This window comes from Rhodnius prolixus, unplaced genomic scaffold, assembly GCF_049639745.1.
Source record: "Rhodnius prolixus isolate KJV_2025 unplaced genomic scaffold, Rpr scaffold_11, whole genome shotgun sequence".
Lineage (NCBI taxonomy): Eukaryota > Metazoa > Arthropoda > Insecta > Hemiptera > Reduviidae > Rhodnius > Rhodnius prolixus.
Genome location: NW_027411625.1, coordinates 5,583,444 through 5,598,148, shown reverse-complemented (window position 1 = coordinate 5,598,148; position 14,705 = coordinate 5,583,444). Strand labels below are relative to the sequence as shown.

The 14,705-nt window shown below is 33.1% G+C and overlaps 1 protein-coding gene across 2 annotated transcripts in view; it reads left to right on the top strand.

The window, feature by feature from the left end:
* side-IV (sidestep IV transmembrane protein) overlaps positions 1–14,705 on the top strand; it is a 141,657-nt gene that overhangs the window by 83,370 nt on the left and 43,582 nt on the right. The gene's annotated exons all lie outside the window — the stretch shown is intronic.

The following is a 14,705-nucleotide window of genomic DNA, read 5'->3' as shown; positions in this document are numbered from 1 at the left end:
GTTCGTGGGCCGGCAGTGCACTGAAAAAAGCTCCGGGCGCCAATAACCTAAGATGTTGACGCGCCATAAATCATTAAAAAATAAAAACTAAACTAACTAAGGACCATGCGAAGTAAAATTTGGCGCCCAGGGTAAAACCAAAAATTTGGCGCCATCATCAGGGTTTTTTTAAAAAAATATTAAGGAAATTATTTCTTTTAAGTATGTACCATTAGTAAGAAAATAAATTTACATTATAAAGTAGACTGGACAGGAATTTCCCGGCAGAACGGGCTTGAAAAATTTCAGTGGCCGGTAGGTCTACCGATTTTTCTTTTTTTACTTCTCTTAGTATGTGAAGAAATTAGGCGATACACCGTAGGAGCATTATTTACCAAGAGAACGACATTGTCCGCGTCTAGTGAGCACTTTCATTACGATACCATCTATTTTTACGCTGGTTTTCAGCATAAAGGGTAGTTTATTCAGAAAAAAATTGATACTAAAGTTGGGTAAACCATCTGAAATGTTCTTCTACTAAAAGAAAAAAGTAAAAATATTTTTCTTCTATAGTTCTCATTAAGGATTCCAAGAAAAGTGCTCCTTAAGGGCATTTACTATCCTTTTATCTATATAAAAGTAAAAATACATGAACAGCGTTGTTAGATTACAAGGTTTGAGCGTTTACAAGTAGTCAATTCTAACCAATTTGCTACAGGAACTGGCATATTCAATCAACCACCCTCTAATTAAGTTGCGGCAACCCAATTTACTCTACCACATGCCGAACACTCAACCACCTTATCGTATCACAGCTTCTGATGGTTATTAAACGAATGAAAACTTCTTTGCTTGGACATGGATGCCCTAAGAAAAATGCACGACCAAAGTAAAAGTGGCCTAACCATTTATAAGGTCTTTATCTGACCACAATTACAGCAAATAGATTCTATTTAAATTTAGAATTTTGTTCTAAAAAGACAACAACAACAAAAAATATGTATAAAGAATTTATTCGAAAAGATACTACATGTAGGACGGGTGTTGGTCTAGTGGTCAAGAACGTGGCTTTGTGTGTAGGAGATCGCCGGTTCGAATCCCGCATATGGCTACTTTTTATTTAATAGTAAAAAATGTTTATAGTTAAGTTTCGCCCCCTTACACGACACCTAATTGGTAGTTGGACGTTAAGCTCCGCCTAAAATAAAATAGGCGAATATTTTACTTGTTACTGTTATTCCATGTTCACTGTATTTCGAGTTCACTGTATATAAACAATGTTGAAGGAAAGGTGATTCACAGGTCCCCTACAACCTCACTACAGTCAAAAAGGTTTTAAAATTCAACAATTAGATAGCCCTAAAATATCATTTAACATTAAATGCAAAATAAATTTTCTAACACTATTTAAACAAACAAATAAAATGTATTAAGAAAACAGACGGACAAAGTAAGTCTCAGTTGAATTAAGACATATGCACCACGTATTGGTTTTGACATACGAATTTTGATTTTGTCGAATTTGTAAGAACTACTTAAATTTTTGGATCTCGTTGAAAATACGAGGGTCGTTTGTAAAGTCCGTGCAAAGTCAGAGAGATAGCACCACTGGCGCGTATCGAGGTTATGTTTAGTTAGTAGCATGTCTTGGAAGAACACACACCAAGTTTCAGCCAGATCGGTCTATTTCTTTGTGTTTGGCATTCGTTTGAATCGAGGAAGTCGAGTGATTTTCAAAAAATGGACGAAAGAGAATTTTGTGTGTTGATTAAACACTACTTTATGAATGGCAAAACGCCTCAGGAGACTAAAGAGAAGCTTGATAAACATTATGGTGACTCTGCAGCTTCGATTAGAACAGTTTATAAGTGGTTTCAAAATTTTCGGAGTGGCCATATGGGCACAAGTGACGCTGAACGTTCTGGACGCCCTGTTGAGGTTACTACTCCAGAAATCATTGATAAAATCCATGATATGGTGATGGATGACAGAAGAGTGAAGGTGCGTGAGATTGCTAGTGCTGTGGGCATCTCGAATGAACGGGTACATAATATTTTGCATCAACATTTGGGCATGACAAAGCTATCCGCAAGATGGGTGCCGCGATTGCTCACGCTTGACCAAAAACAAAATCGTGTGAAGTGTTGCAAGGACGGTTTGCAGCTGTTCCAGAAGAATCCGCAGGACTTTAATCGTCGTTTCGTCACTGTGGGTGAAACATGGATACATCACTACACTCCTGAGACCAAGAACAATCTAAACAATGGGTTACCAAGGGGGAATCTGCGTCAAAAAAGGCGAAGACCGTTCCTTCGGCCGGAAAGATTATGGCGACTGTCTTTTGGGATTCGCAAGGAATAATCCTCATCGACTATCTGGAAAAGGGTAAAACTATTACAGGTGCGTATTATTCATCATTATTGGACCGTTTGAAAACCGAGCTGCAAGAAAAACGCCCACGATTGGCCCACAAAAAAGTCCTTTTCCATCACGACAACGCACCAGCTCACACCTAAGCAGTTGTGGTCGCAAAATTAATTGAAATAGGGTTCCAACTCGTTTCACATCCCCCCTATTCTCCAGACTTGGCTCCCTCGGACTACTATTTGTTCCCCAATATGAAGAAATGGCTGGCGGGAAAAAGATTTTATTCAAACGAGGAGGTGATTGCAGAAACGAATGGCTATTTTTCAGACTTGGACAAATCCTATTATTCGGAAGGGATCAACAAACTAGAGCAGCGTTGGACGAAGTGTATAAGCCTAAAAGGAGACTATGTTGAAAAATAAAAAAAGGTTTTCCCCAAAAAATTAAGTAGTTTTTATTTTTGCACGGACTTTTCAAACGATCCTCGTATTTCCGGATATTCCCGATGAAAATTTTAAATAAAAAATTTGAACTAATTGTTGGACGTCCTCTTAACTATTTCAGGAAGTTAACAATGCTTCGAATTTACTTTTATTTAAAATTGTTTTAATTTGAAGAAGGGACGAAAATGTAAGTTGTCCTACTTAGATTGTTGTAGTAACATTGTAACCATAGATTGAGTTGAGATTACTTCAAATTCAATTAGAATTGGGTGAGCCACTTTTTAAATAATTTGCTACAGGAGAGAGGTTATTAAATGCGAAGAGGGAATACGTAAGTTGTTGACGAACGTTGCAAGTGACCAGTTGCATAGCGCGCAACAATATAAACTGGCACCGTTCTCTGGGCTCGTCAAGTCTTTGAATGGCGCCATCTGGCTTTGATCTGCGCACGCCAACTTCACTTATTTTGTAATTAATACTGCGGGCAATCAGCCATACTGGAATATGTTAACTCTCTCCACACCCTGTCGGCCAGGCCACAGTCATCTAGTGCAGTGTTTAACTTAATTGCAAATCCCTTTGTGTATGCAATGAACACAGTTCAGCTTTGGTCACTTGTTCCTCCCTCTATTCAATGTTATATTAAAGTTAATGTGGTAATCTGCTTTAAAAACATTATATGCAAAACGTCTGTTTCACAACTTTGTATTTAGATATACAATTGTTTCTATACAAGTTTTTTTCCTTTTTTTTTAAATAGTGATTTAATCTCAACTATTAAATCAGTTTTATTATTATACATACATAAAAAAATTACAGTTATGAAGGAGGGTTTGCCCTAAATTTTAGAGAAAATTTGGGAATTTTCTCTTTTTTAGAAAAAGAAAAAAAAATTGTCAAAGTTGGGTGTTTTTCAACGTTACGCTTTTTCCTGCAGTTTTTGATGATTGACACCTATACAATAGTTTTAATGAAATTCCCAAATCATAACTATTTTTCTTTCAATTTATTTATTTACATGTAAATACATGAATTAAACATAAGTATAGTGTCTAAACTGTATTTTATACAATAATGTTGTACTATACAAGCTTAAAAAACTGTTTATTTGTGTAAATATAAGGAAATGAACCAACATAGTTACTCAAAATAGCCTATACGTTGTTGATACGTCATTAGCAAATAAAAAATAATAAATACATGAATTAAACATAAGTATAGTGTCTAAACTGTATTTTATACAATAATGTTGTACAATAGAAGCTTAAAAAACTGTTTATTTGTGTAAATATAAGGAAATGAACCAACATAGTTACTCAAAATAGCCTGTTCGTTGTTGATACGTCATTAGCAAATAAAAAATAATAAATACATGAATTAAACATAAGTATAGTGTCTAAACTGTATTTTATACAATAATGTTGTACTATACTTATGTTTAATTCATACATTCATTACATTTTATTTTTATAAGTTAATGCAGCTAGAATAAGTAAGTACTAATGACGTATATGTAATATACAGCACTGAAATTGTTCCGAAGGAATGGTCAGACACGTTGATGTTGTTGTTATTTAAAAAAGGTTGTAAAAATGTCCCAGAAAATTACAGGGGAATTTCCTTAATAAATACGGTGACTAAGTTATTCACTTCTTTAATTGCTACAAGACTAATGAACTGGGTGGAATCTAATAATCTACTTCCAGAAGGGCAATCGGGTTTCAGGCGGGGACGCTCTTGTATTGATAACTTATTTGTGTTAAACACTACTGTAAGCATTCATTCACATCTAAAACATAATTACTTATATGCCATATTCATAGACTTCCGTAAAGCATTTGACTCAATTAAACATGGCTATCTATGGCAGAAATTATATTCACTAGGTATTAGCGCCAAAATAATTAGACTGTTGAGTAATCTCTACGAACATGCAAACTTAAAACTAATATTAAACAACCAAATATCTGACTGGAAAGTACAGGTCACCCAAGGCGTGCTTCAGGGCGAATCTTTGTCGCCACTATTATTTTGTCTTTTCATATCGGATTTTGAAAATTTTATAAGGTCACGTAATCTAATAGGAATAAAAATAGAAGAAAATATCGATATTCTCAGCCTCTCTTTCGCGGACGATATAGTTTTATTTGCAGATTCGCGAAGTGACGCAAATCAGAAATTGAACTGTGTTTCAGAATATTGCAGAATCAATTCGTTAGAGTTGAACGCTGATAAAACAAAAATAATAGTATTTCGACGCTCTCCTAAAATGAAAAGAATCTTGCCCGTCTATTATGAAGGAAGCGTAATTGAGTATGTAAACCAGTTCACATACCTGGGTATTCCATTCAGTTCGACCGGAAAATTCGCAATAGCTGCTAAGCAGTTAACAAACAGAGGTCTCAGTGCAACTTCTGTTATCAATAAAATACTAATATCAGGTAAATCAAATAGCTGGGATTCAAAATTAAAATTATTTAATTCTATAGTAGGTGCAACTGCATTGTATGGTTCAGAAATCTGGTCACTTAGGTACCTTCCACAAGTTGAGAAAGTATTGACCATGTACTTAAAACGACTCCTCCTACTACCGTACAATACCCCTAATTACCTCGTAATGATAGAAACTGGAAGTGTACCATTAATTGTTAACATAGTTTCAAGAATTATTAACTATTTGTCTACTATCCTTAAAATGCCTGATTCTAGATACCCAAAAATTTGTCTTATGCGACTGAAACAGATGCATGAAAGTGGTTCGGAGGAATACAATTGGTACTCTCAAATCTCAAATCAGTTTTCTCTTATTGGCATCGATGTTAGTACTCAGATTGAACGTGATTCAGATCTGATTAAGAATAAGCATATTATTTTAGAAACACTAAAAAATCATTGTCTCAGTTTGAGTATCGATAGGTGTATTAATTCTTCTTTTAGTTCCGTTTTCAGAAAAATTAGCACTTTAGGTTTAGGTGAAAATTACATAACTTGTAGAAACTCAATCCATAAAACTAGAATAATAGCACAGATCAGATTAGCCGGCAATAGTAATTTATATATTCTACATAAAGGAAATAAATACCACCTGGATTATCTAAATTTATGTACAATCTGCAATATGAAGAAAGAAGAGGATTTGAATCACTTCTACTTGCATTGTCCTATTTACAGCTCGCTCAGAAAACATTACATAGATAAATACATAGAGGGTACCAATTGTGGACTGTCCGAACTTCTTACCATAGATAATTTGATGAAAATTAATGATTTATATTACTACACTATCGGAGCTTTTAAGTTGCGCTCTTTTATTATTAATGAATAGCTAATATTATTAGTTAATGAACAGAATGAATAAATTTGTTGAATTTCAATTGGAATAATAATATGTATCTCATGGTTTCCTTGGCCAGTAATATTTATTTGGTTGTTTAATATCTGTTAAAGTCTTCATTTCAGTTATATTTATAGTTATATTGTAGTTATATTCATGTTTACTTTGTTTTATTTTAGATTTTGTATCTCAGTAGCTTGGCTTTTTATTTTTGTTTTTTATAATTTTAAATGTTACAGGTACTTATTTCTGTTTTTTTCTTCTTGTATAGTAAAGTGTTATTTAATTTACAAATTTTTCTGTTAAAAAAAAAAAAAAAAAAAAATGTCGAACGCAAACTCCTTGCTAAAGGGTCTTGTAACCTTTATAAGCAATAAATATATTGTATTGTAATGACGTATCAACAACGTACAGGCTATTTTGAGTAACTACGTTGGTCTATTTCTTTACATATAAAGCAAGAATAGTAAATTAACATCCTTAATTCGACTTATAGTATAGAATTTCATTATAAAGTAACAATAAATAGTAATATTGTACGTAGATAACCAAATGGACATGGCTGGCAATATGAAAACATTTATACAATTCTTAAATTGATGAACTAGCTTATTTGTAACATTTAATAACCATTGAGATGAAGGATATTGCCTAAAACTTTTGTTTTAGTGCAATAATATAACAAATAAACAGCAGTTTACTCCTTCTACATCAAAACTCATTCTGGCTGACACCTATTCATCGTTATTGGTCGCTGTCTGGTAGAGAAGTTTTTAAGCCAACTGTAATGCAACTCCCCTTTTCTAAAATACTGCTATTTGATTGGCTGTCATATTCTCCAATTCGGTGCCGGCCAGCTGACCAGGATTGTAAGCGAAGCTCCTACCGTATTATGTTACCCGGATAGAAATAGTCAATTTTACCCACTTTTCGTGCACTTTTAAACGCCGAATTTCGAGTTTTTTTCCTTTATTTCTTTTATTTTCAGGTTAATAGAAGCTCAATTAACCATATATCACCACAAAATACTTAATTATAAAAAGTATATAGTTTGTAAATTAAATAAAAATGCTTAAAATGGAAAGGTATACAAAATAAACGGTCTATTAAGCTTCTATTGTACAACTTTATTGTTTAAAATACAGTTTAGACACTATACTTATGTTTAATTCATGTATTTATTATTTTTTATTTGCTAATGACGTATCAACAACGTATAGGCTATTTTGAGTAACTATGTTGGTTCATTTCCTTATATTTACACAAATAAACAGTTTTTTAAGCTTTTATTGTACAACTTTATTGTTTAAAATACAGTTTAGACACTATACTTATGTTTAATTCATGTATTTATTAAATTTTAATTTTGTAATAAGTTAATACAGTTAGAATAAGTTAGTGCTAATGACGTATCAACAACGAACAGGCTATTTTGAGTAACTATGTTGGTTCATTTCCTTATATTTACACAAATAACGGACTTTTAAGCTTGTATAGTATAGTTCCTTGTAAACTTGGCATCCACTGTAACTGGCAATGTGCTGTTTATGGCAGAGTGCACAGGTAGGTGGAGTTTCTTGGTTTTTGTTTTCCCCGAAGTGGGACCCTGCGCATTTGACGCATCTCGGAATGATATGACAGTAAGTGCGGGTGTGCCCTTATTGTTGGCACCTCTTGCACTGGGCAATTTCCTTTGTTTTACGTATAGGGCTCCTCCATCCGGATAACTGTGTTGAGTATCTTTGTGAGGTTAAGGATGTTTTTGATGATGTTGTTGTCTGGTTCTAGATCTTCAAAGGATGGAGGAAGTGGACTCTTCTCGATCAGGCGCCTGACGTTGCTAACATTTCTTACTCTGAACCCTTTCGATTCTATTTCCGCTTTGATCTCTTCAGGCGGTGTGGAATGGTGTAAATGGCGGAGAACGACTATGAAGGCTTTGTCTTTCTTTAGTTGGTATGTATGGTATTCAATATTTTTTTCGTGCAGGTACCGAATTGTGGCCCTATATGTTGCAATAGTGTTGGTTGACACCAGAATATTGTCAGTGCCTGCTTTACATGTGTAATTCTCTGCTCCCAGGGAGTTGTCTGAGTTCGTTATTGAGCGTTACGTAGTTGGAGACTTTGTATAAATAGATAGGAGGCGGTTTGTCCTCGGGTTGGTCAATCACTTCTGGCAGTATATTTAGTTTATTAGGTGTAGCAAAATCTGACACAAACTGTACTTGTTGTGGAGGTGCTGATGAAGTTGTTGCCGGTAAGTTATGCATTGAAGCTGTTTGGTTTTGCTGCGGAGTCTGAGAAAGTACAGAATTTGCTTGACGTGTTGAAGGAGGTGAAGTGAACTGAAAGATTTTATTTCTTATTTTCTTTTTATCTGGAGAAAGGTTAAGAGTGTTTGAAGTTCGTTTAGATCGGTTTAATGAAGAAGTTGTAGATTCGCTACCAGAGATAGATCCTCCGATGTCGGTCTTGCTTAGATCCATGTCTAAGCCGCCGAGGAGGTTAATATTTGTAGTTTTCCTTTTCTGTTTGTTTTTGGTAGAATAAATAAATAATTAGGTTACTTCTCTTACAGTTGGAATTTCATTGGTAACTTCTTTCTTTGTACCAGGAAGGGAAAGGGTGATTTTATTTAACAATTAAAAAAATCACTTACAAATTATTATTTAATGACAAAGTTGGTCATTAAAAGTCTCAATAGACGATTAAAATTGTTCTTTAAACACGCACAAAAATTCCTAGCTAGTTGTTTTCACAATGGTTTAACGTTTAAATTAAAAATGCATATACCAAAGTACGTACCAATTTTATTTTGTTATTGTTTTTAACATCTGATTTAAGTGGAAGTTAAGCGCAGCAGAAGAAAGTAAAAATCGTCGGTTTAAGTTCATTTTTGAATTAAACTGATTGGTACTTTACTTTATGCTGAGTTAAGCATGAATAATAATATGTAATTAATCTAGTTTGCTAATGTTTAATGTTAATGTAGTTTTCTTGAATTATATTGTTAATATAGGTGTTCTCCACACAATGTTATACATAACGTACGAGTATATGTAATATAAAATAGATATGCATATATTTAGTTGGTTATAAAATTTCTTCGAAACAATTACTCAATTAAAGGGCTACTTTAAATTAAAGTTTGAAAATGAATAAATTACAGTTACAAGTATTATTTATTTGATACTAACTTTGTAATTTCGGCTCACGTAAGACGAATTCAAAACTGAAATTTCTTTTTAACTCCGTAATTCATATTACAACAGTAAAAGACCCAACTCCAACTTTCCCTTTTTCTGTTTAATGTGCGAGTGAATGTGATGATTATTCAGTATGAAGATAAATCGCAAGAATAATTTGGAATAGAGTTAAAATGAAGTGCCTTTTTAATGCTAACTATGGTGATGAGATACATCTTTTATTATTCTAACAGAAAAATATTTAAGGGTGATAAAAGGCCCAGCATAAGGGTCTGTGACATCTAATACATTCTAAAAATTATGATTCTAGAAGTATGAATGAAATGTTGGGTACTCGCTGATTTGTGTACCTTTTGGCGTTTAATCAACTCTTATACTTAACTTTTTAAACTGTAAGTTTTTCTTAAGGAGTCAAGTACATAAAAATAAAAATAGAAGTAAGAAAGACAATGTACAGTCGCAAGTAATTACAACATACAAGAAGCTGTTTCTATCTTGTTCCATTAATTTAAGAAACCGGAGCTGAGCCTATGTTATTGTTTACGATGAAGTTGTTTTTGTTGTCTATTAACAGCATCCTGATCTTTACTGGACCAAAGGTGGCTAATTTTCTCGCCGTTGAAATCAAAATAAAAAACATTTATTGCTACAATATTTGATCTTCTCTTTTATGACAAATTTAGAATAGTAACCAATATTGAATAATTTTGGTACCACAAAAAAAGATTCTTTAAATTGTTTGGGCAAATAAATGAGGAATTTAAAGAAGCCAGTCTTAAGGAAGCTTAAAAAATTTGTACCCAATTCAAATATTCCAGTATTTTACTATAAATAAAATTAGGGGGACTAAATTAAATTACAATGTGAAATGAATAAATATTGTTGAATAATCTACTTGTTATTAACTGTGTGTTATTTGTGCTCACGAATATTTTGGTAAGACGAATTCAAGACTGAAATATTGTTTTAGATCCTCCGTGATTCAAATTTAAACAGTAGCCGACTCTAAATTTGTCTTTTTCTACTTTAACAAACATGAATATGTGTCAGAATAAAGGGCATATTAAAGATAAATCCGAAGAATATTTTGGAATAGAGTTAAAATAAAGTACCTATCTAATAACGAAGATATAATATACATTTTACCACAATTAAAACAAAAAAAATATGAATGAACTGGCCAGCATAAGGGTCTGTGACATCTAATGAATTCTAAAAAATATTAATGAAAATTAATGCAGTAAAATTACTTAGATAATATCAAGGAAGTATTAATGAAATGTTGGGTACTTGCTGATTTGTGTACCTTTTGGCGTTTAATCAACCCTTATAATTATCATTTTAATAGTTTTTGGTAAGGAGATAAAAATATTAGATTTCTGATTGTAAAATCGCATGATCGTAAGAGCCATTTTTAAGAAATTTTCAAAATACTGGAAAATATATTTAGTAAAGTCACAAATTTGATTTTTTAATTATATTAAATAAGTTGCAAGGCAGAACAGCATAAATAACGACAATTTAAAACCCTCTCCCAAAAATACCCTAAATTCAGCTATCTTGGAAAAATGTTAGGAACAAAAAGTAGTAGATCTACGTATATGCAATTAGTGCAACAAGTTAAAAACATCAACAACATCAATCTGATTGAAGATGAACCTCAGGGTGGTCTGAAACGTCTTTTATTAACCATTAACTGGTATCCTCAAAATCTCACCTTCAACTGGTATCGTCGGGTCAGCTTTGACCCGAAACTTTAAATGCTCATTACTTTTAAAAAGGTCATTGATATAATTAAAGTCGATTTAGTTTTTCTTAGAAAATGATGAATATTTTGTTAAATTTGTTTCATAAGATTAAGAAAAACCAAAAAAAAATAAGTTAAAAAATGCAAAAGTTGCATTTTTCCATAATTCTGCAAGTACTGAATTATCATGATGCGAGTATAACATACTTGTTTCGTTTTGGTACAAAACACCACCGTTTTGTTGCCAGTAAAAACAAACAATGAAGTTCCGACGGTAGTTATTTTTATTTGGAATTATATAAGGGGGGTTTTCTTTTTTATTTTTTTCGTAATGTCCCCGAGTAAGACAAATTTAGCTTTCCTAGTTCATGGACCAGCTTAACTGAACAGAACCAGTTATCAGCAATAATATTAAATATTATGTAATATTTACTATATAATATTTAATATTATAGAATAATATTAAAAAATAGAACAGAAAACAATCTGCACATGTGTCATCCCAGCTCGTGTAGTATAAGGAAATAAGAAGAACTATGATAGTAGGCGCTAATGGCCAAGATGTCGATGCGCCAAAAAAAAAAAAAAAAAAAAAAAAGAACAGAAAACAAACTCCAAAACATAAAAATAAAAAAACTATTAAGAAAAAAGTTATAACGTAAACGGTATTGTCGGTTTCAAATCTGACCCAAAACCTATATTTTATTTACTTGCACTGCTCGAAGAACGACTGATTTGTCTGGTCGATTGTTGGTGAGGATAAAAGAGGAGAATTCAGAGAAGGAGAGATGTTTATAGTTAATTCCAACAAAATGCCACACAAAAGAAAATCGCGCGGGTCAAATTTGAGACCCGACGATACCCAGTTGTGTGTTAAAAATAATAATAATAATAACAACAAATATAGAGAAAAGGAGGCTGAACATATAGCTTTTTTATCAAAACATCAAACCCTAAGGAGACCTCAGAACAAGTAATCACGCCAAATAATTTAATATAGGAGATTTGATACGATGCCAACCCAATATAACACTGGGTATTAAGAGTAACTAAGAAGGCGTTGTTTTCATAATTGCTTTCACTTGGCATTCCCATTATTTTCCAAAATGGCTGATTAGAGATGTTTGAGGCGGGCTATATGCTGGAGTGAATACAATAAGCTCTGTTCTATTATTAACTAGCCCCATTTAGTAATAACTCAGCGTAGTTGACAATCTCATTAGACATCAGAATGTCGACTGAAATTCCTCACCTTGGAGCGGCGACAATTACACAAATAGAACTTTAATTGTGGATATTAAGAAGGTTCTTATCAACGGCTCAGCACTGTGATGACGTCACCAGCACATCCCCACCTCCTACCATAGTTACCATGTTGAAACTTCGGCTCGACTTATCCAAGTTATTAACCAATTTTACCCAATCCTTAGCAATGTGAGCGTCCTTACTGTATCCACTTTCACATATTATATACTCCTTAAGACAACATAGTTCTATAAAACCGTGCCAAATTTTCATAATACATTTTTGAGGTCCCCTGAAATCGAAAAGGATCTTAAGATTTTCTAAAAACCTCGCTTTTTCATTTCAAATTTTTGAATTTTAATTTTACCAATTTTTTTTATGTTTAGAAAGGCTCTTCCAATTTAGCTGCACCCAAAGCCAGTGCAACTCCATAGTGCAACTTCAGATACGGTTCTTCCACATCTACTGCGAATATATGGACAATTATAGCATTCTATTACCTCTACATATGTGCAAAATTGCAGCTTTCTAGCTGTATTTTTGAAGGAAATCGTGTTATTGATTTGGAAGTTTACATTTCCTTCATATTTCAAAATGCAGTATCTCCACGTCTACTGGTGTAATCTCTGCAAAAATATGGACAATTATAGCATTCTATTACCTCCACATTTGTGCACAATTGCAGCTTTCTAGCAGTATTTTTGAAGGAGATCGTGTTATTGATTTAGAAGTTTACATTTCCTTTATATTTCGAAATACTGTATCTCTACTTCTACTGGTGTAATCTCTGCGAAAATATGGACAATTACAGCATTCTATTACCTCTACATTTGTGCACAATTGCAGCTTTCTAGCAGTATTTTTGAAGGAGATCGTGTTATTGATTTAGAAGTTTACATTTCCTTTATATTTCGAAATACTGTATCTCTACTTCTACTGGTGTAATCTCTGCGAAAATATGGACAATTACAGCATTCTATTACCTCTACATTTGTGCACAATTGCAGCTTTCTAGTAGTATTTTTGAAGGAGATCGTGTTATTGATTTAGAAGTTTACATTTCCTTTATATTTCGAAATACTGTATCTCTACTTCTACTGGTGTAATCTCTGCGAAAATATGGATAATTACAGCATTCTATTACCTCTACATTTGTGCACAATTGCAGCTTTCTAGTAGTATTTTTGAAGGAGATCGTGTTATTGATTTAGAAGTTTACATTTCCTTTATATTTCGAAATACTGTATCTCTACTTCTACTGGTGTAATCTCTGCGAAAATATGGACAATTACAGCATTCTATTACCTCTACATTTGTGCACAATTGCAGCTTTCTAGTAGTATTTTTGAAGGAGATCGTGTTATAGATTTGGAAGATTACATTTCCTCCATATTTCAAAATGGTATGTCTCCACTTCTACTGGTGTAATCTCTGCGAAAATATGGACAATTATAGTACTCTATTACCTCTACATTTGTGCACAATTGCAGCTGTCTAGCAGTATTTCATATTTCCTACAATGCTAAAAACTAGCAATTATGTGGAATGGTAGATGTAATCGAGTACTGTAATTGTCCATATTTTCGCAGAGATTATAACCAGTAGACGTGGAGATGCAGCAATTCGAAATATGAAGGAAATGCAAAGCTCCCAAACTATAACACCTTATATCTCCTTCAGAAATACAGATAGAAAGCTGCAATTGTGCACAATTGTAGAGGTAAAGGAGTGCTACAATTGTACGTATTTTCGCAGAGATTACACCAATAGAAATGAAAATAAAGCAATTCGAAATATGAGGGAAATGCAAAGGTCCCAAACTATAACACCTTATATCTTCTTCAGAAATACTGCTAGAAAACTGCCAATGTGCGCAATTGTAGAGGTAATCGAGTACTGTAATTGTCCATATTTTTGCAGAGATTACACCAGTAGAAATGGAGATACAGCAGTTCGAAATATGATGGAAATGCAAAGCTCCCAAACTATAACATAATTTTCCAGCACAATTGCAGTTTTCTTGCTCTATTTTTGAAGGAGAAAGAAGATGATAAAATTTGGGTGTTTTACAATTCCCTCATATTTCGAACTGCTGCTGTATCGGTTGTGCTATTGGTGCAATCTTTAAGTAATTACATATGCAATTATTGTACTTTTCTACCTCTACAATATTGCACAATTGTCACCTTTCTAGCTGTATTGATGGAGGAGATATAAGGTGATCAACTTGAGGAGCTTTACATTTCCTTCATATTTCGATTAGCTGTATTTCCTGTGTTATTGGATTTATTTCTGCAAATACATGGGTAGTTATGGTACGCAGTTACTTTTACATTCATGCAAATTTGCAGTTTTCTAATTGTATTCATGAAAAGTTGGTAA